The sequence below is a fragment of the Equus quagga genome, chromosome 1, assembly GCF_021613505.1.
Source record: "Equus quagga isolate Etosha38 chromosome 1, UCLA_HA_Equagga_1.0, whole genome shotgun sequence".
NCBI lineage: Eukaryota > Metazoa > Chordata > Mammalia > Perissodactyla > Equidae > Equus > Equus quagga.
In genome coordinates this window covers 75,540,899-75,566,556 of record NC_060267.1, presented here as the reverse complement: position 1 = coordinate 75,566,556, position 25,658 = coordinate 75,540,899, and the positions used below count along the sequence as shown (strand labels likewise).

Genomic DNA, 25,658 nt, shown 5'->3' with positions numbered 1-25,658 from the left:
TGCAGCAATTCCACTTCTATTCAAAAGAATTGAAAGCAGGGCTCAAATAGATACATCTACACCAATTCATAGCAATATTATTTACAATAGCCCAAAGGTAGAAGCAACATAAATTTCCATTGATAGATGAGCGATGGATAAACAAAGTGTGGTATATACATACAGTGGAATATTATTCAGCTTTAAAACAGAATAAAATTGATACATGCTACAACATAGTTGAACTTTGAAAACATTATGCTAAGTGAAATAAGCCAGACACAAAAGGACAATTATTGTTGATTCCATTTGTATGTACCTAAAATAGGCAAATTCATAGAGACAGAAAGTAGAAGAGAGGTACCAGGGGCTGCGGGGAGGAGAGAATGGGAGAGTTATTGTTTAATAGGCACAGAATTTCTGTTTGGGATGATAAAACATTCTAGAAATGGATGGTGGTGATGGTTGAATAACATTGTGAATGTAGTTTCTATGGACTGAATTGTGTCCCCCACAAATTTATATGTTGAAGTCCTAACATCCAGTGTGGTAATATTTGGAGATGGGGCCTTTGGGAGATAACTAGGTTTTGAGGTCATGAGGGAGGGGCCCTCAAGATGAGATTAGTGCCCTTATAAGAAGAGACACCAGAGAGTTTGCTCTCTCTCTCTTCCCACCACCTGAGGTCACAGCAAGACGCTGGCCACCTATAAGCCAGGAAGAGAGCTCTCATCAGAAACTGACCGTGTTGGCACCTTGATCTTGGACTTCTAGTCTCCAGTCTTCTAGTCTGGAAGAAAACACATTTCTGTTGTTTAAGCCACCAGCCTATGGTATATTTTTATGACAGCCTCAGTTAAGTCAGTAATTAATGCCACTGAATTGTATACTTGAAAATGGTTAAAATGACAAAATTATGTATACTCTACCACAATTTAAAAAAAAAAGGAAACAAAAAGTGAAATGGGCAATCTGCCGTCTTGCCTCTCCTTTGTAAATCTCTGGATACCAATCTCAGAAGGACGTTAGTAATTGTAGACTCCCTCAGCCCCTGGGCCTTATATGGATGAGGAGAGGGAGGGTTACAGTGAAACCGGCAGAGAGTTAGTCATTGATGACTAAGTACCTAGGAACTACAGTTTTTTTCCTTTTTGCAACTACTGATTATAGCTTTTAGCTGTTTAACCACGCATTGTTAACTGTGCTGTTTAGGCAATATGCTATCTGACTCCCACTAGGCTTCTATAGATAACATCTTCTTGGAGCCTGAGTCACCATGGTAATGGGTATGTGACCTGTTTTTCAGGAATTAGAACCCCTTCGTCCACTCCAGGCCAGTTGAGACCACCAGCTCATCAACTGGGCCCATGCAGATGTCTGATAGATGACCTTTTGATGCCAAGAGGCTAAAAACTCTACCCTCACATCATGATAACATCGCCATTTTGTGAACACGGGTCTTTTGAAGAGCCATGAAGTCTGACGACGCTTGTGCAGATCATCAATTACCTCACCTCTCCTCGCCTCCAATCACCTATCTCCACATTTCAGATTACCTTGCCCCCTATCCCATTGATGAGTGCTTGGTGAGCTAAGGAGTCAAAAGAAAGATTTCTTGGACTCAAAGTCTGGTAGTAGTGCTTTTTTATTGAGAGAATAGCATGCGGACAGGACCCATGGGCAGTGAAGAGCTGCAATGTGTTGAGGGTTAGGACTAAATTTATAAGGCATGGATACATGACTTATTTTTACTAGACAAAGGAAAGATCATGTAAAAAGTCATTAAAATGGTGTCAGTGCAGGTGGCATCTGGCTATCATGCAGTCGTATAACTTTAGATATGAATCGGATCATACAGATTGGCATGTAGGCCAGGATGCCTTGGGCTTCTCTCCCTGGGGCAGCCTTAATCCACGTCACCATAAATATCCCTGATTCCGTATTTTTGGGGAAGTGGATGTGAGACTCATGCTCTCACTTCCTCGCATGGCTGCTTTGTGATTAAACCCTCTCTCTGCTGCAATCTCATCGTCTCAGTGTTTGGCTTTCTGAGCAGCGGGCAAAAGCAAACCTGGTTTGGTAACAACAGAAATGAACTGATTTCACCAGGATCATAGTTCTCTGTTCCTCTATCTTTTGGAATGGCAATACTATTACCCAGCTGCCCAAGCCCAAAATCTTTCTCCTCCTTGATCCTCTCTCATCTTCCTCAGCAGCTATGTCCTGGTGATTCTAACACCTTATTATCTCTGTATTCCTACCATCTCTGCCTCAGTTTGTGTCACTTTCTTCCCTTGCCAAATAGCTTTCTAGCCAATTTTATTGCTTCTCTTCTTGTTCCTCTCCAATCCATTTTCTTCACAGCAGCCAGTCTTGCCAAAATTCAATCTGATCATGTCATTCTCTCACTAAACCCTATAATAGCTCCCTTTACCTACTTGGGTTGAGTTCAAATGCATTCAAGACTCTTCATGGTCTCCTCTTCTGGTCTCCTCTTAACCTGCCACTCATCACTTTGGCTGTGCTCCAGCCCTATGTAACTTGTGGTTTCCTAAACACATCATGCTCTTTTTTCTTCCTGATGATTGCTGGCGATGGAAAATTTCAGAGATAAAGATGACAGCACATCTGAACGTAGCCCATTCTTTCTTTTGCACCCCTTAACTAACAAGGTGAGGAGGCCCAAGGCCTGGCCTGGCCCTCTCCTTTGTTTCTTCTTTGCCTGCAAGGCAGCCTCAGTGGGATCCTTTTTTTTTTTTAATTTTAATTTAATTTAACTTAATTTTTTGAGGAAGATTAGCCCTGAGCTAACTGCTGCCAATCCTCCTCTTTTCACTGAGGAAGACTGGCCCTGAGCTAATATCCGTGCCCATCTTCCTCTACTTCATACATGGGATGCCTACCAGAGCATGGCTTGCCAAGCGGTGCCATGTCCGTTCCCGGGATCTGAGCTGGCGAACCCCCGGCCGCTGGCCGCCGAAGAGGAATGTGTGCATTTAACTGCTGCGCCACCAGGCTGGCCCCAGTGGGCTCCTTTAGTTACTGGATTAAACTGCTTGCCAGCTCCTTTTCTTCTAGGGCTGTTGGGCAAGGCGTTTGACCAAATTGGAATTGTAAAAGCTTCAACTGGGGTTTGAACTTTGCGATGAAAATAGGTGTGATTTTGTTCAAGGCTGCTGAGCCATATCAAAAGAGAGAAGAATGCCATAGTTTATAGGCATCGTTTATGGGCATTCTATGGTGGACATTGGGACTGAAGCCCCAACTTGTAATATGATGTTGTCAACACAAATAATCCATAACCAATCTATAAATGAAAACTGGGGCGATTTTATTATGAGCCAGATCTGAGGACTAGCCCGAGGCCTTCCTTCCCCAAGGAGAGAAGGGCACCAAAGAAGTGAGGTGTACAGAGTGTTTATATACTGTCTTGGAACAAAGAGCCTACATCACATATGATAGGAATGCCCTTTTCACAACAGTCACGAGATTGCCTAGCTGGCACAGCACAGCTATTCACACAGCAGGTAGCAGGTCTGCTGTCTGGAGCTAGGTGGTCACAGTGCGGGCGCAGCAATCAATTTCTAGCCTAGGGAGAGATGCTTATCCTTAAGGAAATGCCAATGTGGGGGAAGTTGCATTTTTATCTTAAGGACATTTGTTCTTGTCTTTGGGACACAGCAAATGCTTAAAGCAGATGTACAATGCATGCTCAGCCTCATCAGACCCTTTTGGAAAGACAGGCAGAATTAGTTTAACACCAAATGGCTTCCTCTTATATTCCAGTATATCCTATTACTTGCCATTTATTTATCAATGTTATCTGCCTCCTCTGTGACCAGAAAATCAAGAACGAGATTCAGGAAATACTAGGTCCCTTGGCCAATTATAGTCTTAACGTCTTCCCACTCCACTTTTCCCTATCCTGCTCTACCTGGTAAACTCCTACTCATTTCTAACTTCTAAGAACATATCTCACCGTTCTCCAAGGAGGTTGTCACATCTTTGAAGGCCTGGACTTTACCTTCATCACTGTATCCCCAGTGCCTAACATTGCTGATGACTGAATGAAAGGCCATGCACCTCCTAAGTGTCAGGGTGGAATCCGAAAGGTCTGTTGCCAAAGACTCCTTGACACTTCTCTCTCATGGGGCCAGCCTACCACTGTCACACTGGGCCTTGTCAACTTGCAGCTGTCTCTGCTCAGTCCCCAAGTGGTGGCTGCATGTGGGGAAAGGTTGAGGATAATACTTTATTGAAACGATCTAGTCAGCAATTTAGCTGTGCCCTGACCCACATGGCTGTATTTAGAGGCACTCTCAGCACATGGCTGAGTTACCTTGCTCCTTTGTGGCTTTGATACTGGAGTCAGAGAAACAGAAAAGGAAATGGGTTCAGTGACCAGCATCACATCTGTCGACGAAAATAATCCATAACCAATCTATAAATGAAAATTTGGGTGAGTTTATTCTGAGCTTAAATCTGAGGATTATAACCCAGGGCCTTTCTTCCCAAAGGAAGAAAGGGCACCAAAGAAGTGGGGTGCACAGAGTGGTTATATACCCCCAGAGAGGATGTTTCACATAGGATTGAAATGTCCCTTTTACAATAGTCGCGAGACTGCTCTGTCAGCACAGTAATTGATGGACACAGCAGGTAGGTCTGCTGTCTCGGTGAACACAGCAGGGTGGCAGTTCTGTTGTCTCCAGCTGAGTGGTCAAAGGTGAGCTGGGTGGTCAAAGGTGAGTGCAGCAATCAGTTCCTAGCCTGAGGAATGAAAGATGCTTATCCCTAAGGAAATGCCACTGTGGGGGGAAGTTGCACCTTTTTCTCAAGGGCCTTTGTTCTGGCCATAGGAAATGTCTAAGCGGATATACAATGTGTGCGCAACAGCCACAGTCAGGACCTTTTGGAAAACACAAAGTCAGGCCGAATTAGTTTTATGCCAAATGGCTTCCTCGTATACTCCAATATATCCTATTACTCCAATATATCCATTTTTATTTGTCACATCCAAGGAGGGGAGGGTGGCCAAGGGGGTCAAGAATCTGCAGGCTTCTTCTCTCAGGAAAACTGTCAGCACAGGTCAAAAGCCTTTCCTCACCTCACAGCCTCTCCCTCTTTTGAGACTGAGCTGGACTGGGTGGGATAGTTTCCCGTAATTCAAGTCGGCTCTCTAGACTCCGAGAGGGTGGCGCATCTCCCTCTCTCTCCGTTCCGCCTCTGCTGTCCCCTCCCGGCGGGGGGCTGATTTCTCACTGACACGCAGCCTGAGGAGGGGAGAGAGTTTCCTCCTAAGTGTCCGAACGGAAAACTGGGAGGAGGCAGGGGCTGGCCCCGTGGCCGAGTGGTTAAGTTCGCGCGCTCCGCTGCAGGCGGCCCAGTGTTTCGTTGGTTCGAATCCTGGGCGCGGACATGGCACTGCTCGTCAGACCACGCTGAGGCAGCGTCCCACATGCCACAACTAGAAGGACCCACAACGAAGAATATACAACTATGTACTGGGGGGCTTTGGGGAGAAAAAGGAAAAAAATAAAATCTTTAAAAAAAAAATAAAAAAAAAAGAATGTGTTAAAAAAAAAAACTGGGAGGAGGCAGCCGGGAGCGGAGCGGAGACCGCGGCTCCAGCGTGGTGAGAGGAGGAGGAAGGAGGCCGAGGTTGCACAGCCGGGACACGGGAGGCGGCCGGGCGCAAACACAGGCGCCGAGGCAGCCGCGAGCGGAGCCCCAGGCACAGGCCGGCCTGCGGGGCGCGAGGCCTGGCCCCGGAAGCCCCTGCCGCGCCCCGGAGGCGGACCCTGGGCGGGACAACTCCCCCGAGAGAGGTTCTCCCGGCAGGCGGCCCTCAGCCGCCCCGCCCCGGTGCCGCCCCGCCCCGGTGCCGCCCCGCCCCGGTGCCGCCCCGCCCCGGTGCCGCCCCGCCCCGGTGCCGCCCCGCCCCGGTGCCGCCCCGCCCAGGAGCCCAGGAGCCCGGCGGCCCCGCCCTCTCCACAGCTCCGCCCCCTGTTCCGTCGCCGCCGCCGCCGCTTCCCGACTCCGCCTCCTCCCCCTCCCGGAGCCGCAGAGGCCTGCAGTCGGGCCCCAGGCTCAGCCGGCCGCGCTGGAGTCGAGTCGCAGCCTTAGCCGCTGCTCGCAGTCCCGCCGTGAGCGGAAGCGCTTCTGCTGCGGTCTCCGCCGCCGCCTCAGCCCTCCGGGCCACTGGCCTCTCCGGGCGGCCACGCAGGGTGGCGGCCCCTCCGGCCGAGCGCCGGGAGCGCGTACGGTGTCGGGAGCGGGCCAGACTGGCAGGGGTCTGGGGTGGTCTTGGAGAGGGGCGGGCAAGGGCGTGTGGTGCAGCCGCGCGGCCCGGCCGAGGGGAGGAGCGCGGTCTTGGGGAGCCTTGTGCGGCCCCGAGCCCCTGGGAGCCCTGCGTCCCCGCCGCACAGAGCGGCTCACGGAGCGTGTCTTCCCCCCGGGGGGCAGCTCCACACCTCGGGCGGGCGGGGCAGGATCTCTCCAGCTGGGCAAAGGGGGAAACTGAGGCTTACACAGCCGGCGAGAGTCGTAGCCTGGCTGGGACTCAGGGCCATCCTGGGCCGGCGCGGGCCTGAGCAGGGGGCTGGGAGGAGGAAGAGCCCCCACCCCCGAGAACCGGGGGAGGTTGATCGGGAGGAGGGGCGCCAGGCCCTGGGCCCACGCAGGCCCACCCAACGCTGTATGGCCTGGCTTAGAAGACAGGATCTCTGGCGGCGTCGGACGGAGGTCAGGGGCCGCTTTGGGGGCTTGGTGGTGCCCTGGGGAGCCGCAGGGGGAGAGACTGCTGGAAGGGCTGTGCTCTCGGGGAAGAGGGCTTTCTTGAGCGAGGGGGAAGGAGCTTCAGAAACTTCTTAGCGCGGGGACCCTTTGGTTTCTGCCAGGCCACTTTCCCTACCGCTCCATGGACTAAAGCGTCCTAGCTGGGGTTACTAAGAGGGAGGCCAGCCTACTTTGGGGAGAGGCCGGTGAAGGTGTCTTTTTCACGAAATGACGCGAGTTTCGTTCATGCCTCAAACAGAAATGCACGTATGGCCCTGGTAAACTGCAACAGAAGGCCGAATGAGTTTTTTCTAGGTGGTCTGGACCTGTCACCCTTCGAGAACCTCCAGAGACAGGACAGCAGTCCCAGGCGAAGGGGGAAGGAAGCTGGGACGAATCACCCTCCTGCCTGGCATGTAACCGGGGGCCATGTACTGCATGCGATTCGTGTTTTTCTTGGGGTGGGTGATTGAGTGGATTGTTTACTGTGGATGCATCTTGGAAAGGGAAGGAAGAGAGGACTTGGAGTTCTAAGGCGAGGGAGGGGGTGACATGTTATAGGCAATGAAGAGGGTCGTGTGGAGCTAGAAACCAGAAGCTGTAGAATGGGGAAAATGAGGGGACATGTAGTCGTTGTGGGGGAAGGGAGATGAAAGGGTTGCTGAGGGGAGGGGGACAGTCTCTAGTCTGGAGACAAAGATGGGAATCTTTCAAAGAGGGAGCGAAACTGATGAGTTTGAGAGGAGTCTGTTAGGAGTGGATAGTATCTTACAAGGTTGAGTAATAGCGGTTGGTCTGCAATCACTTCATTTTCTTTGAGTGAAGACAGTTGTAGTACTTTTATATACATGTTTTAGTTTTTGCACTCCCCACTCCCATTCTTTCTCCTGTTCTAAGGTTGCAGGCTGGTACTATTGTCTTGCAGGTAAGATTTGACAAAAGGGGAAGGGAGAGACTAATTAGCAAATGCATTAATTGGGGCCCTTTGTCCAAGATGATTCCGTGTTTAACTCAGATGTTTTCTTGCTGCATTCTGCTCCTCAGCTTTCTAACTGTGGTGACTGTTGGCGCAGTGCTCGGGGAAGAGCTGCCCCGATTCAGACAAGACGGGTTAGATTTTTCTAAACTGAGAAACACATATTTGACAGATATATATATATATATAAAAGCATGAAGATTTACTTGTCAAAGACTTATAACCATGGAAATGCAAATTGAAACAACGAGATACCATTTCACACCCATCTGATTGGCAGAAATTGAGTGACGTGATAACCATATTAGTAAGGTTGTGGGGAAATCAACTTTTATACACCGCTAGTGGGAATATAACTGGATCCAGCCGTGTTGAAGAGTAGTATAGTGATGTCTAATCGAAAGAGGGCAAACATACCTATTTACCCAAAATGTCCATTTTTGGTTATACTCAAAGAAATCCTTGCACACTTGTCCAAAAGAAGTACAAGAATGCTCATTGCAGCTTAAATGTCCACCAGCAGTGGAATACACAAATTGTTAGATAGTCCTGCACAATTGATGGTATAGCATGGTGAAAAACAATCTATAGCCACGTGGATTAAAATATTTGACTCTGAGAAATAGAAATGGCAAAAATTAGTATATATTGGAGTATATGAGGAAGCCATTTGGTGTAAACCTAAGTCAGCCTGACTTTGTTTTTTCCAAAAGGGCCTGACCTTGACTGTTGAGCACGCAAGCACGCATTGTATATCTGCTTTAAACATTTACTATGGCAAGAACAAATGGCCTTAAGATAAAGGTGCAGCTTCCCCCCACAGTGGCATTTCCTTAAGGATAAGCATCTTTCCTTAGGCTAGGAACTGATTACTGTGCTCACCTTTGACCACCCAGCTCACCTGTCACCACCCAGCTTGAGACAACAGACCTGCCACCCTGCTGTGGTCACCAAGTCAGCAGACCTACATGCTGTTTCCATCAATCGCTGTGCTGACAGAGCAGTTTGCGACTATTGTAAAAGGGACATTTCAATCCTATGTGAAACATCCTCTCTGGGGGTATATAACCACTCTGCACCCCACTTCTTCGGTTCCCTTTCTTCCTTTGGGAAGAAAGGCCCCGGGCCATGGTCCTCACATTTTAGCTCAGAATAAACTCTCCCAAACTTTCATTTATAGATTGGCTATGGATTATTTTTGTTGACAACTCTCACAAATATAATATGGGGTCAGGGAGTGAATAACAGAAGAATTCTTACAGAATGTTTCCACTTGTGTAAAATCTGAAAGCATGCAAAATTATTATATTTGTGGCTGTGTACATACGTAGTAATAGATTAACAACGCGCATGGTAACAACTAACACCAAGTTCAGAGTAGTGATGATCTCTGGGAAGAGAAGATGAGGAATGGGATTGGATAGGGCTATAGTTATAACTGTAATATTCTATTACTGAAAACATGTGAATCAGACCTTTTTTGAAAATTCAGATTTGCTTATCTTGGGTGTAGGTACAGGGATATTGATTATATTATTTTAAATACTTTTTAAGATATTTGAAATGTTTGTCACATGTGAAATTTGTTTTTTTCATACAGCACAGGGTTTTACCTTGTAATAAGGAAACTAGCTACAGGCTCCTGTCCAGCACAGCCTGTTAGGCTGCAGCTGGTGATCCTTTGGTCACCTCTTCTTGACCTGCACAGCCTAGTTTGCCATGGCTCACTTTTATTTTGGAATTGCTGATAGGCGTGGAGGATTTCCCCATCTTTCTACACATTCTAGTGGACCTAGCTGAGCAGTTTGAGCTTTGTCAAAATATAAGTGCTCCGGGGCATTCTGACTTGTCTTATTGGGAGGGACCCAGAAATCGGATTCTGAAAAAGCTCCCCAGTAGATTCTGATGCCCACTGAAGTTGGAGAAGCACTGCCTTAGACTTCTGACCCTGGGCTGTACTCCATTTCAGTGTTGCCCGAACTAGCCCCCCCGGCTTCCTTCTATTGCCCCCCCTGCAGGAGTAGGACTAATTTGGACCCATGTGATATTTGCTGTTTTGTAGGGCATGAAAGAATGATAGGAGGAGAGAAAGTAGCTGTGTACCACATTTGCCTTTGCATTCTTACAGTGATCACTTGCAGGGGGAAATACGATGTTATTTTTCTCTTCCTATGTCCCCCATACTAGCATTCTTGAATTTCTTTCTTTTTTTTTTTTTTTTTTTTGGTATATTAGCTTTTAGTTAACTACTGCCAATCCTCCTCTTTTTGCTGAGGAAGACTGGCCCTGAGCTAACATCCATGCTCGTCTTCCTCCACATTTTTTATATGTGGGATGCCTACCACAGCATGGCTTGCCAAGCAGTGCCATGTCCACACCTTGGATCCAAACTAGCAAACCCCGGGCCACTGAAGTGGAACGTGTGCACTTAACCGCTGAGCCACTGGGCCAGCCCCTAGCATTCTTGAATTTCTGAAGACCTGAGGCTTTTTAGCCAATTTTGGAAATATTTACCCATTTGTGTTCCCCATTAAGTGGTTTTTTATGCTTCCTGCTGTTTCATTTTTTCGTGGGTGGAGGAGAAGAGCTGAAGCAAGGACCAAGACTAGACTTGCCGCTGCTCTCACGCAGAATGCCAGCGTGGTTTTCAGAACAGCTGTGATGGCAGAGTGCTGTTCTGTGGGCTCACGGGAGAGGGACATTTGTAGTGGTTTCAATTGTCTTTTATTATTTTTAAACATGGTTGGGGATGATGAATAGAGTTCCATTGTGTTTTTGCTGCTGTCTTGAAGGATTTTTTTTGAAGGAAAGGTATGTAACTAAAACTAAAAATGTTTAAGAAAAATAGTCTTATGCCCACACGAGGAGAATAAACAGTTCTCACATATAGGCCTTACCCAAAGTGGTTTGTTTGGTTTTTGATCTGGTTCTCCTTAAATGGTTATTAATGCTGTTCCAGGGACTGGTCAGAACAGTTACCTGGAGTGACGCTGGGCAGGTGGAGGAGGAGAATGATGGGATCGCACTGGGGTTTATCAGTCGTTCCCTCAGGTCAGGATGTGAAAAGCTGTTCCTGCATTGTCTGCTTTTGTGGTAAAATATGTGTAGAAATAAGAGAGAGATTGTGGATTTTGATATATATAATCATTTGACCCTGCTGAAGGAGGAAAACTACCTCCCTGGAAGAGAGAGTAGCAAGCATTGAAGTAGTAGGACATTTTGCAGTGCTGTTGGGATGTCCCCTGAGTTGAAAGTTACCTGTCTGTGTCCGTTCTGCTTCAGCCCCTCTGATGTCAGTGTGTGCAGATGGTGCTCACTGATCTTCCATTGAAATGTGTTTTATTGTTCCAGAGCTAGAAAGTGGCAGTTTTGAAGGCTTGACAGAGGCAGTAGGCTAGGCTAAAAGTAAAACAAGTATTCATTTCATAATCGGTTTTGCAGATAGGCATTCGGACTCTCATAAAGAACAAAAATTACTTTCCATTTGGCTTTTAAGCTGTTTTGTTTTTTAGAATTTCTAATAGATTTATCTTGCTATGCAGATTTTTGTTGTTGCTGTTGCTGAAAATAATCCATAACCAATGTATAAATGAAAATTTGGGTGAGTTTATTCTGAGCTAAAATGTGAGGACCATGGCCCGGGGCCTTTCTTCCTGAAGGAAGAAAGGGCACCAAACAAGTAGGGTGTGCAGAGTGGTTATATACCCTCAAAGAGGATGTTTCACATAGGATTGAAATGTCCCTTTTACAATAGTCACGAGACTGCTCTGTCAGCACAGCGATTGATGGACACAGCATGTAGGTCTGCTGTCTTGGTGGACACAGCAGGATGGCAGTTCTGTTGTCTCCAGCTGGGTGGTCACAGGTGAGCACAGCAATCAGTTCCTACCCAAGGAAAGATGCTTATCCTTAGGGAAATGCCAATGTGGGGAGAAGTTGAATCTTTATCTTAAGGGCATTTGTTCTTGCCATAGTAAATGTTTAAAGCAGATATATAATGCGTGCTCAGTGGCCATGTCAGGGCCTTTTGGAAAAACAGTCAGGCTGAATTAGGTTTATACAAAATGGCTTCCTCCTATACTCCAATATATCCTATTGCTTGCCATTTCTATTTGTCACTGCCTCGGTACATATTGGAGCATCTGCTATGGGCCAGTAATCCCAGTACTAACCACTGACTCATTGGGGTGATGGCCTTCACTGTCAGAGACTTCATTCCCTGAGATACTGACAACAGTGCAGAGGAGTGTGCTTCAGCCATTGCTTTCTTTTTTTTCTTCATGCTTCCTTCTGCTTCCTGGCCTTCTGGGCTTGGTGGTGATCTGCCCACCTTTTCTGACAGTCCTGATCCCCTCCTTCTCCCGTGGGAAGAGTGCAGAGGCTTTGCAGAACCTTTTGACTGGGCACCCGTAAGTAAACCCCTTGAACAGTATTGAGCCAGACTGAGGGCCATCTTAGGGCTCCAGCTTCTCTTCCTTCATTGCTGCCTGTGTTGCTACTACCCACGCTTTGCCGTGGAGCCTGGAAAGTGCCCATGCCCGCCCCAGTCATACAAAGAGGCTTTGTGCTCTGAGGACTTTCTAAAAGCAGGATCACTGTAATTACAATTCCCAAAGCACAACCAAGCAGTGGGGGCAGGCAGGGTAAAGGTGGTATCCAAGTACTTGGTAGGGAGAAGCCAGGGGGATTAGGAATCATCTGGAGACGGTACCAGAATGGATAGTGGAGCGTTGTTGACAATTCTGCCAGGAGCTTATTTAATTGAATACATTTCAGTGTTTTAAATTCTAATACTTGGAAGATACTTGAAACTTTAAAAAGCACAAGACAGCCAGAACTTTTTTGTTTTGTTTTAGTGTAAAATTGTAACTGAAAGGTACTTTAGAAGAAGGAATGTGGAAATCTGGGCCTACTTTGCTTTCTGTTTATGTTGCTAGAATGATCGATTGCCCAAGAAGCCAAATACATAACTTGCTTACTATACAAGGGGTGCTTTTACTGAGCCTACTTTTTTTAAGTGTCTAAAAGTAAGCACTGACTGATGTTTTTGGGAGCTGATTTTCCCCTATCACCACCAAGAAAAAAATCAATAACCTGGGGATATGTGCTTAATAAACTCTTAGATCAACCCTCCTATGTCATGATGTGCTTCCAAGCTCTGTGGAGAATCCGTTAGTGAACACTTTTTTCTTACTATGTTAACTATTAGCATATTACTCTTACTGGTGTCTCAAACAAACTCTTTTTTCTTTTTTTTTTAAGGAATGCACCAAACAGTTGACTACAAAGGTGTCTGTAGGATAGTGGACTCTAATTGTCCTTACTCAAGGTGAGGGGAAGGGGTCCTTTTCACACCTGACGCCTGTGGTGTGTGACGCAGACAGGTAGACAGTGTGTGCTCCATGGAAACCTACAGCTACTGTGAGCTGGCCCTTCCTCTAGTTACCTGGTGGAGGCAGGTCAGGAGTTGGACCTTTATTTTTCCTGTCTAGCATGATTTTGTCCTTTTTGAGGAAATCTGCATTTTTTTATTGACAAATAAAATTGTATATATTTAAAGTGTTCGACATGATGATCTGATATATGTATACATTGTGAAATTATTACCACAATCAGGTTAGTTAATACATCCATCACCTCATATAGTTATGTTTGTTTTTTTTTTCAGTGAGAATGCTTAAGATCTTAGCAAATTTCAAGTATACAATACGGTCTTACTAACTATAGTCACTATGCTGTACGTTAGATCTTCAGAATTGCTCATCATTCAACTTATAAGTGAAGGCTTATGCCCTTTGACTAGCATCTCCCCATTTCCCCTGCTCCTGAGCCCCTGATAACCACCATTCTCCTCTCTCTGTGAGTTTGATTTTTTAAATTAAAATAAGATTTTTTTTTTTAGATTCCACATACAAGTGAGATCCTATAGCATTTGTGTTTCTCTGTTTGGCTTATTTCGCTTAGCACTATGTCCTCCAGTTTCATCCATGTTTTTGCAAATGGCAGAATTTCCTTCTTTCTCGTGGCTGAATAATATCCCACTGTCTGTATAGACCACATCTGCATCCGTCAGAGACTTAGGTTGTTTCCATATCTTAGCTACTGTGATTAATACTGCAGTGAATGGGGGAGTCCAGGCATCTTGAGGAAATGTTCCTTAAATTTATTCTCACACGAGACTACTGGGTAGTCCATTACAAAGATATTGCCCAAATAATCCTTTGACAAGACTGTACCAGTTTGTCAGCTAAATTTTGAGATTTAAAAATACACAAAGATCCATTTTATCTGCTTTAGTGAAAAGTAAGGTTGATAGCTACCTGCCACTCCCACGGTTTTAGGCAAATATATTGATCAAGGGTTACTTACATTTTAGCTTAATTATAAACTGTTATTTGGCTACTTCATTTGCTTCATTTATAATATATGTTTCCTTCAGGGGTTACCCTCTTTCTCTGTTCACCGCTCTTGTGGCAACTAAAAGTAATGATGCAACATTTATTGAATGCCTGCCATGTACCAGGCACAGTGAGAATTTCAGATGATTCAGATATGCGACAGTTCAGTGATAGATTCTGACAGTGTGTTAGCAGGACAATGCATTTCTGGGTCTGCTAACTCTTAGTAAGAGGGCAGAGATCATCAAAATTGCGTTAATAATAGTGATATGATAGAACCTTGATAATTAGTGTTGCTAAAGCACAGACCTAATCAGTTCAAAAATTTAAGTGGCTGCCTTCTAAGTAAAAGGAATATTTTTTGGTCTAGCATGCAAGGCCAGCATAATTGTGCCTTCATTATTCCCAACCTCTATGATTATTTCTCATGAATATTCTCCAGGGAAATAGAATGCCCTGTTGTCCATATGTGTATCTCTTTTTTATCTCTGTTACTTTTTGATTGTTACTTCAGCTCTTGGAATGCCTACCCTCCTTCAGTTTTTCCAAATCCTACTTATTTTTTAATATTTAAATAATAGTGGTCTCTTACTGTGTGTTGATTATGTACAAGGTTCTATTCTTTGTGCTTTACCTAGATTAATTCATTTAATTTTCTCTATGGTCCTCTATGGTTGATGCTAGTATTGTCCTTATTGTGCAGATGAAGAAACTGGAGCACAGAGAGGTTAAATAAGTTGCTAGAGATGGTGCAGCTACTAAGAGTGTTATCTGGGAGATGAACCCAAGCTGTCTTGTTCCAGAGTCTGTGTTTTAGCCATCGTGCTTTACTGCATCTCACTATATAGATAGCCTAAGCAAACTTAGCGGTTAGTTTTGGTAACAAAAGGTTGAATATAAACAAAGGTGATCACTGTTTTAGCCACTAAAGAGAATCTGCAGTCTTTAGTTTTACCTATGTTCCTCCTGAGAAGTATACTCCTTTAAAAAAAAAAAATCTGAATTATTGTGTTAGGATTACTTAATTGATTATTTTTAGTCATTCATTACTTTTTCACATAAGCAGTAGGAGTACCTGCATTGGAGTGGGTTCACTTTAGATCAGGCGTATTTAAATTGTTTCTTAGAAAATCTCTCATGTTCTAAGATTCTGAACTTTGGGGTCTTAATTGAGTGATGGTTTGGGTACTTAAGCAGATACAGAACTTCTCCAGGAAAAATTTGGCCCTACTTTGAGGGACTTTGAATCACACCTTTTTTGTGGACATGAGTACCCTTCCTGCCCAAAATCAGTGCAAGAATGGATGTGAGACTTCTTTGTAGCCGTCTTAATTTTCATGATAAACTGATTTGTCACAAGCTAAAGCATAAACATATCCCTTTCTTAAGTAGCATAGACTATGAACATTTTAGGCAGCGGCTGGAGAGGCCGGTGTTGGGTTGCTGCCATTTGAGATAGTGGATTATTTGAGGAAGATAATGTAGCGTAGTGGTTCCCAAATGAGCGACTTCAGAATTGGTTGGAAGGCTTGTTAAAAATGCTCTTTAGGTGGCCTCAAGTTGGAGTCTGAGTAAATTTTCTCATAAGCAGTTATAGATGTTGTTTCTAATATTATTTCATTTATATTATGGGCTTAATAGGCATTGGTGGGCCATCCATTTAGAAAATGTTCTATAGGAAAATGGGAGTCAAAGGTCAAAAGTAGGTATGGTACTTATAAACTTTTGAAACATGGTGTGTTTTTGAGTAGAGCACTGCAAACTCAATCTTTTTCTCCTACTTTGCTTATAGATACCTAGAAAGGAAAAATGAATTCTCGACCTTTCAAATTACTAAGCAATATATGGAATAAATTCATAGGAGGAAGATATTCTTCCTATTCAGGCAGGATAAAAACTGAGTAATCCAGATAATTGAGGAATTTCCACCCATTTACTGGGTTGAGTTTCTTTGAGAAGCTTAGACTCAGAACATATCCAGAGTTATATGTTTGGGGCCTCTAGTGGAAGACATTATTCTTGACTATGTTTGCTATATATCAATCTGAACTCTTGTGATCGAATTATCCAATATTTCTATTAAAAGCTGTGTGTCTATTGTTGGAAACAGAAATATTCGATGATATTTTTGAGCTTTAACTTCAAAGAAAAACTACCATTGTGTGCTTAAAAAAAAAACCAAATAAACTGAGAAAACCAACAAAGGCAAGAAGTCAAAAGATTTGCCTTCTTAAAATGAATTTGTGTGCCGCTCATGAAGTTGTTAATTTCTGTTGAAATCAAAACTAAAGTCAGAATTTGACTCTAGAATGTTTAGATAATACTGTACATATTTTGATTCTAACTCTTGGTAGAATGAAATTTTTTAAAAGATGAACTGTCTCAATGGACATGAGTGATTTTAACATAAACAATTCTGTGGGATGTGGGTAGAAGTCAAACTGGTTTTACCGTTCCCAGATCTTCTAATAGTACATTTGAGATGGAAACATATTTCTTTTTGAAATAAAATTGTTTGATAGGATAGTTATATTATTTTTCCTGATACTAAGTAATTAAAAACCCAAGGCCAAATTTATTTTGAGGCTTGATTAAAAATCTTTGCTTTGGAGCAGGGGAAAAATAAAGTCTTTGCTTCTATGGAAGAATAGTTATCTAATTTGAAAATGGGCTTTAGACATTTTTATTCTGTAGGGCAGGAAGACATATCCTCTACCCTCTGGGTACTTCAGGCTGGGCTACAAATTAAATTCACATAAGACAGAATAACAGGAGAAAATCAAGCAAAGCTTTATAACATGTATACATGGGAAACACTCAGGAAAACTGAGCAACTCCCCAAAATGGTGGAGGCTCTCATCTTAAATACCATCTTCAGCTAAAGACAAAGGAGGATGTTGAGGATAGTGATTTGGGTCTTCAAGGGGGTGGAAGGCAATTTACATGTGGACAGAAATGTAAATGGACCAACTACAGACAATGTGACCTGAGAGACATATTTTATGTTACACTGCAGTTATCTTATGCTATTAGCTCCTTCCTGGAACAGGAATTTCTATTTTAAATTCTTTCAGGCAGTTGGGATGGAGGTCAAAATTTCTTTCAGAGTTCTTAAAAATAAGCCACAGAGACACATTTTGTGGTGGCCAATTCTGATCTGCCACAATACCAAGATTGCTTTAAGAAAGGAGAGAGGCAAGTCAAAATTCTGTATGGGCCCCACAGAATTGACCATGCTACTTCCTGGGTTAGCAAAGCTCAGAGAGCTGGGCTGTGTTGCATTGAGGCGGGGCCCTAGCCTGGGAGGAAGTAGAGGTGAAACTGGAACTGCCTTAAAAAGCAGGTGGTAGTGTTAGGCTGAGTCAGGCCAGATTGAGCAGGGAGACTGCAGGATTCTCAGGCACAAAGGTGTAATTCACCTGGCAAGTTTCCTCAGAAAGTCAACATGTTCGTGGTGGACTCGGGACAGACTTGAGACTCAATGGAGGAAAATGAGAGAAGAGCAAAGGAAGAGTGAGGCAGGGACCTTAGGGTGCAGGCTTTGGAAGGAAATTTCTGAGCCTTTGAGGGAGGTCCCAGTTAAAGTTGGAATTCTGGAGACACTTCCCCTCTCCACACGCTGCAAGGAGGTGGAGGCTGCGGCAGGAGGCTGAGGGGAGACGCACTTGTTAAGTGTGTCGACGCAAAATAACCAATAAGCATTTTATAGATGAGAGAAATAAGGTGAGGTTTACTTGAGTCAGAGTGAGCTTTATAACCCAGGGAGGCCTTAGAAAGTATTCCAGAGAAGTGTGGTTTTCAGTATAGTCTTCTGTCTTTTTAGAATAAAGAACATAAAACACACCCAGATACATTTTCAGAGTTTCAAAGAGGTATTCAGTTGCCAATTAGCAGTCAATATGACCCTGTTGTCAGCAAAGGGACTAATATTGGCATTACCCATAGGGCATAGGAGGGGAAGTATGCATTCTTAAGAAAGCACATTCTTTAATGGTCAGAGCAGATGTACAGTGCATCCCCAACAGGCCATAAATCAGGCCTCCCTAGTTCAAGCTGAAGCAGTCCTGAACCTGATAGGCACCCCGTATACCTCAATATGGGAAAATCTCTTGTCAGGCAAAGGTACCCTTGTTAGAACAGAAAAGGTATATCCCCTTGGTTTGTTTTAAAATGACAGATTCCCACTACAATATTGGTGATACACACAAAGGTTAGCTAGTCTAATGTAATTTTATTATGCCTGGGATTAAAATTGAAATTCACTTATTTTAAAAGAAAAAAGAACACTTATGAAATAACACTGACACCTAAGAGCAATAAATTTCCAAGATGGTTCAATGGTACTTATGTGCTGTCTGTGACAAACAAAAGATGGCACCGCTAATATGCTCTGCCTAACTACTCGGGCATGCAGTGCTGATGTTTTATCCATGGGAGTGACAGATTCAAATTCAAAGAGATTAAACGACACTGCTCTTTTTGCTGGTCTCCCTCGTCCCCCTCCCCAGAAACCACTCATAGATACTCTGTGTGCAAGTGGATGTGGGACGTAGGAATTTGGGTTAGGTTTATGGCTCTGAGGTAGACCAATGCTTCTCAAACTTCAATTTACTTATATCACCTGGTTCTTGTTAAAATGCAGATTCCTAGCAAGGGTACGGGTGATGGTGAAGTAGTTAGGAGTAGCCAGAGGTGGAGTAGTGGCTCTCAAACTTCAGCCTGCATGACAGGCCTGTGGAGGGCTGGTTGAAAGGGAGTTTACTGGCACCTGACCTCCTGAGCTTTGGATTCACCTCACTGGGGTGGGGCCTGGTATTCTGCATTTTAAACAAATTCCTAGGAGATCCTACTACAGCTGGGGGTAGGGGCACATTTTGGGAGCCACTGGGGTAGATATAAATAACCCTGAGGAGAATCAAACCATCCATCTTGGCTTCTTGAGCATTCTTGTATAACTAAACTAAAAATGGTGGAGAAAGAGGTTGCTGAAAGTAATAGAGTAATTAATACTGTTCGTGTTAAGCAAGTTAAACAATTCTGCCAGACCTGGTGGTCCAGTGGTTAAGATTTGGTGGCTCTCACCACCTGTCACCCCGGGTTCTTTCCTGCTCAGGGAACCACACCCTCCATCTGGTTGTCATACCATGGAGGCTGCATGTAGCTGTGATGCTGAAAGCTATGCCACTGGGATTTCAAATACCAGCAGGGTCACCATGGTGAATAGGTTTCAGTGGAGCTTCCAGACTAAGACAGTCTAGGAAGAAGGATGTGGCCACTCACTTGTGAAAAAAATTGGCCAAGAAAATTTGGAGAAACATTTTCCATGAAACGTTTTCTCCATGAAAACATGGAGAAAGCCCTGTGAATAGCAGTGGAACATTGTCTGGTCTGATATAGTGCTGGAGGGTGAGAGGATGGTGCCAAAAGACCAGGCAGGGTTCCCCTCTCTTGCACGGAACTAACAACAAAATGGCAGCTAGCGTGTATTGAACATTTACTGTGAGCCAAACACTGTGCTAACGCTCTTTGGTCATTTTCTCATTTAAACTCTTAACAACCTTTGAGGCAGGTACTATTATTCCCACCTCACACATGAGGAAACTGGGGTTTAGAGAGTCTGAGTAACTTGTCCAAGTCCACACTTGATGGAGACAGCTGGCCCACCACAGCCCCCAATGTTTTACACCTAGAGACTTGGAAAAATAATCAGGGCTTTAGAGGCCCTCCCATCCCCCAGGGAGTGGCTAACTCTGGCATCCCTGCTCCAGTGAGTGGCCTCCACCTCTCCCTCTATTTTAAAGAAGAGTGGTTATCTGTGGCCACAATGCTCAGAAGCCAAAGGACAGGGCCTTTCTTGTCTGATGGCCAGGAGCCTTGGCAAAGAAAAGTACTTCCAGGCCTGAGAATCAGAGACTGCGGAAAGCTGAGTAGTGAGGAGCTTCCTGGAAGGTTGGAGACAGTACTAAGATACAGAAAGCTTGGGTTCCAGGGCCTGTTCTACTTCCAAGTGGCAGTGTGATGTTGGGCAAGTCCCTTCTCTTCACTGGGCCTCAGTTTCCTTCCTGTACCATGGGAGGATACTTCTAGATGATCTAATAATCTCTTTCCTTCCCCTAGCCTGCCCTTATCCCTGCCTACACCACCCCCTGCCCAAACTGGCGCTGACATTCCAGAAGCAGCCTTGAACTGAGGTTTGAAGGTCCCAGGTGGGAGTTGCTATCCAACCCTGAGTTTCCTCCTGAGCTCTGAGCCCTGTGCACCAGGTCCTGATAGGGTATCTAGCCTGGGCAGATTGGAGCCATCAGAGGCAAGAAAGGCCCTGAGCCTCTGAGAAAGCACTCAGGGGGACCTGCATTGTGATGACCTCATTGACTCTATGACATCATCCTCTCTCCCACCCTCTACTCCTCCCTATCCGCAAACAACCATCAGTCTGAATCCCAATGGCTGTGGAAGTCTTCTCTATTACATGCTGCTAGTCTTCTGTCTCAGCCAGCAAGAAGCACCATGAAATGGGAAATCACTGAGAAACTCATGGCTTTTTGCTGCAGAAACTGAACAAACAGGAGATGCAAAGAGTACAGGGACATGGCCCTGACTGGACCACGAGGTCTTCTTTGCACATTGCAGTGTGCGGGCTGCTGCCTCTCCAGTAGTGAAGGGCCTCATCTCCAGTGATGATGTGAAGAGCTCTTTATCACCCTTAACCCCAACTACCTGAGTCTGGCCGTGGTGGACCAGCTACTGGACTACTTCTACAGTGACAAGGTGGTGATCTCGGAGCAGAATGTGGAGAACCTCCTTCATGGGGCCCAGTATTTCAACACAACATGCCTTTGAATCCACTGCAATGGCTTCCTGATTAAGTCCACTAGCTTTCTCAACTGTTTGCACTACCCCATCTTGGTTGAGATGTTTGAGCTCAGAGGTATCAGACTTGGCCTACTCTGGCATTTGTGACAACTTCCACTACTGGTCCAGTCCTGAGGGCTCCATGCAGCCTGAGGGCTCCATGTTCTGTCCACCTGTCATCTTCAGCCACCTATTTCAAGATCAAGACTTGCATGTGCTCAACAAGGACCAGGCTCTCAGTGCACTCATCATTTGGGTGTACTTTCAGAAGGATGAGCGGGAGGAGTATTTCACGAAGTTCCTCTATTACACCGATCTCAGCGCTATCTCTAACAAGACATTGATGCTTGCCAGCTCTAAGTTCAGGGGCATGGAGAACAACTCAGCCCATGCAACTCTGATTGCAAATGTCCTTGTGGAACAAAAGCAGGAGAGTCCATCCAGCTTGCTGAGCTACCAGCAGTAAGGGGCCCTGCTTCATTCAGTGGTCATCCTAAGTGGTAGGAAGGCCCAGGCAAGTTCAGTGATGGAGTGTTTGCATATGTCAGCCAGGAAAACCTGTGGTTGAAGCTCTCACAGATGCCGTATCAGGCAGCAGCACTTAGTGCCACCTCTGCTGGTCACTACGTCTCCATCTCTAGTGGTACCACTGACCAGATTTTAGGGCTGAAGATGGCTTGGAGGTATGCCATGGATGACAACTCATGAACTAAGGTCCCTCAGTTATTGGGCTGGATGCTGGGCTGGGTGTCCCCACCCAGGCAATTCATCCTGGCAAAGGAGTGAAGTCCAGAGCTCTGGGGGTTGGGGCAGCTCACTGGGAAGCCACATCCCTTTGCTGTCTGGCATGGCTTCTCTGCCCCTGACCAGCTGGTGCTGCCTAAGTCACACAGTGTGCCAGGCACCAGGGAAAGGACTGCTCAGTGAGCAACAGAACCTGCATTGTCACTCTGAGGCCCAGATTTGTGCAACTTCTGCACCCTTACTCTGTACCCCACTTCCTTAAAACAGTGTATTTAAATTTCCGTATTTCTCTCTAGACTATGAGATCTTAGCAGCCAGGAAATGTGCTGTATGTGCCTTTATAGCCCCAGAACCTAGCACAGTGCTCAGCACTGATTAAATTTCTCCTGCCTTTATCAGCAGAAGGATGTGTTCTCTCCCCATGTCCAAGTCACAGGGGCATTAACTGCCCAAGGGTGAGGAACCATTTCAGATCAATTGGACACTGGGAGTTATAACGGTACCACACTAGATGGTGCAAATGCAAAGATGGATATATACCATGTTTCCCATGCTATGATCTGAGTCTGGAGAGGGAGGTATGCACACAACTATATTATAATGCACCAAGATAGAAAGAATGGAGTGGAGAAGGACTGGGAAATCAGTGACAAATTCCAACTGGGGAGAAGGGGAGGTGGGGACGATGGAAAGCTCCCTGGATGCAGCAGCATCCTGTCTTGAGCTAGGCCCTAAACACTGACCATAGACAGGCATTTGAGGAAGAAAAACTTTTGATGCAAAGGCATGGAGGTTTTTTTTTTTTTTTATCTTGCCTATTTTTTTTTATTAAGGTTATGAAAGTTAACATCCTTGTGAAGTTACAGTTGTACATCATTATTAGTCATGTTGTAGGTGCACCACTTCACCCCTAGTGCCCTACCCCCACCCCCCTTTCCCCGGCAACCACCTATCAGTTCTCTTTGTTCATATGTTAACTACCACCTATGAGTGGAGTCATACAGAGTTCATCCTTCTCTGTCTGGCTTATTTCACTCAACATAATACCCTCAAGGTCTATCCATGTTGTTGTGAATGGGACAACTTTGTCCTTTTTTATGGCTGAGTGGTATTCCATTGTATATATATACCACATCTTTATCCAATCATCAGTTGCTGGGCACTTAGGTTGGTTCCATGACTTGGCTATTGTGAATAATGCTGTGATGAACATAGGGGTGCATGGGACTTTTGGAATTGCTGATTTCAGGTTCTTAGGATAGATACCCAGTAGTGGGATGGCTGGGTCATAAGGTATTTCTATTCTTAACTTTTTGAGGAATCTCCATACTGTTTTCCATAGTGGCTGCACCAGTTTGCATTCCCACCAACAGTGTATGAGGATTCCCTTTTCTCCACAGCCTCTCCAACATTTGTCACTCTTGGTTTTGGATATTTTTGCCATTCTAACAGGTGTAAGATGAGATCTTAGTGTAGTTTTGATTTGCATTTCCCTGATGATTAGTGATGATGAGCATCTTTTCATGTGTCTATTGGCCATTCGTATATCTTCTTTGGAGAAATGTCTGTTCATGTCCCCTGCCCATTTTGTAATTGGGTTGTTTGATTTTTTATTGTTGAGTTGTGTGAGTTCTTTGTATGGTATGGAGATTAACCCTTTGTTGGATAAATAACTTGTGAATATTTTTTCCCAATTAGTGGGCTGTTTTTTTTTTCAATCCTGTTTTCCCTTGCCTTGAAGAAGCTCTTTAGCCTGATGAAGTCCCATTTGTTTATTCTTTCTATTGTTTCCCTCATGATATTGATATTATTTCAACCCTCTTGAACTTATTGATGCTTGCTTTATTTCCCAAGATATGATCTATCCTTGAGTATGTTCCATGCGCGCTTGAGAAGAATGTGTAACTTGCTGTTTTTGGATGAAGTGTCCTATATATATATATCTATTAGGTCCATCTCTTCTAATTTTTCATTTAATTCTATAATTTCCTTGTTGATTTTCTGTCTGGATGATCTGTCCATTGGTGTTAATGGGGTGTCGTTGAGGTCCCCTACTACTATTCTATTGCTGTTGATGTCTCCTTTTAGTTTTGTTAATAGTTTCTTTACAAATTTTGGTGCTCCTGTGTTAGGTGTGTATATATTTATAAGTGCTATGTCATCTTGGTGGAGTGTCCCTTTTATCATTATATACTGCCCCTCTTTGTCTTTCTTTATCTGTTTTGCTTTGAAGTCTACTTCGGCTGATATAAGTATGGCAACACCTGCTTTCTTTTGTTCATTATTAGCTTGGAGTATTGTCTTCCATCCCTTCACTTTGAGTCTGTGATTGTCTTTGGGGCTGAGGTGTGCTTCCTGGAGGCAGCATATTGTTGGATCTTGTTCTTTGATCCATCCTGCCACTCTGTGTCTTTTGATTGGAGAGTTCAATCCATTCACATTTAGAGTGATTATTGAAACGTGGGGGCCTACTGTTGCCATTTTATCACTTGTTTCTGGTTCTTTTGCATTTTGTCCTGATGGAGAGCTGTTACTTTGTGTTATTGTCCTTCTGCTTATCTCCTTTGTTCTGGATTTTGTAACCCCTTTCCTTTTTTTGATTTTTCAGGAATGAGATTCTTCCTGATCATTTCTTGAAGAGGAGGTTTTGTGGCGATGAACTCCCTTAACTTTTGTTTATCTGGGAAAGATTTTATTTCTCCATCGTATTTGAAGGATATTTTCGCTGGGTAGAGTATTCTTGCCTGCAGGTTTTTGTCCTTCAGAGTTTTGAATATTTCATTCCAATCTCTTCTAGCCTGTAAGGTCTCTCCTGGGAAATCTGCTGATAGCCTTATGGGGTTTCCTTTGTAAGTTATTTTCTTCTGCTTGGCTGCCCTTAGTGTTCTCTCCTTGTCGTTGACTTTTGCTAGTTTCACTACTATATGCCTTGGGGTTGGTCTTCTTGCGTTAATAAAGTTTGTAGATCTATTGGCTTCTGTCACATGAAGTTCCATCTCTCTTCCCAAGTTTGGAAAGTTCTCAGCTATTATTTCTTTGAACAGGCCTTCTGCCCCCTTCTCCTTCTCTTCTCCCTCTGGTATACCTATAATCCTTATGTTGCATCTCCTAATTGAGTTGGATAATTCTCGGAGAGTTTCTTCATTTCTTTTTAGTCTTAGTTCTCTCTCCTCCTCTGTCTGCAGCATTTCTATATTCCTATTCTCCAAATTGCTAATTCTTTCCTCCATATTATCGACCCTACTGTTCAGAGTCCAGATTTTTCTTAAGCTCCTCCATTGTGTTCTTCATCTCCAGTATTTCTAATTGGTTCTTCTTTATAGTGTCAAGCTTTTTTGTGACATAGCTCCTGAACTCGTTGAGTTGTCTATCTGAATTGTCTTTTAACTCGTTGAGTTTTTTAATAATGGCAGTTTTGAAATCATCGTCATTTAGGTTATAGATTTCATTGTCTTTGGGATTGTTTCCTGGGTGCTTATCATTTTCCTTCTGTTCTGGAGATTTAATATATTTTTTCATACTGCTTGATGGCGTGAATTTGTGCCTCCGCATAGAGATAGAGTTTAGTAGCTGCTTCCACTTGTTGCAACTGGTGGGGCGTGGGGGGCAGCTGTTTAGACTGCACCAACCAGGAACCCTGTCAGCTGTTACTGACTGGACCTGGACCCCTCCTCGTAGTCACAGTGGTCCTGTGGGGTCCCTCGTTGGTTGTGGGGGCAATCGCAAGGGGGTCTCAGGCTGCTGGTGCCTACTGTTGCAGCCCACTTAGACGTGCTCCCTCCTTGTGGTCTGCAGTGGTGTTGTGGGCTTTCCCAGCAGCCAGGAGCAGGATCACCTATAATCGCTGCTTTGTCCCTAACAGAGCCCACAAGATCACACTTGTCCACTATAGGTCCCAGCAGAGCTATGGGTATCTTCTGTAGTCTGTCGTTAGC

The 25,658-nt window shown here is 44.6% G+C and overlaps 1 pseudogene; it reads left to right on the top strand.

The window, feature by feature from the left end:
- The first annotated feature begins 6,981 nt into the window (after positions 1–6,981).
- Positions 6,982–21,765, top strand: LOC124247148 (calicin-like; annotated as a pseudogene).
- Positions 21,766–25,658: the final 3,893 nt, after the last annotated feature.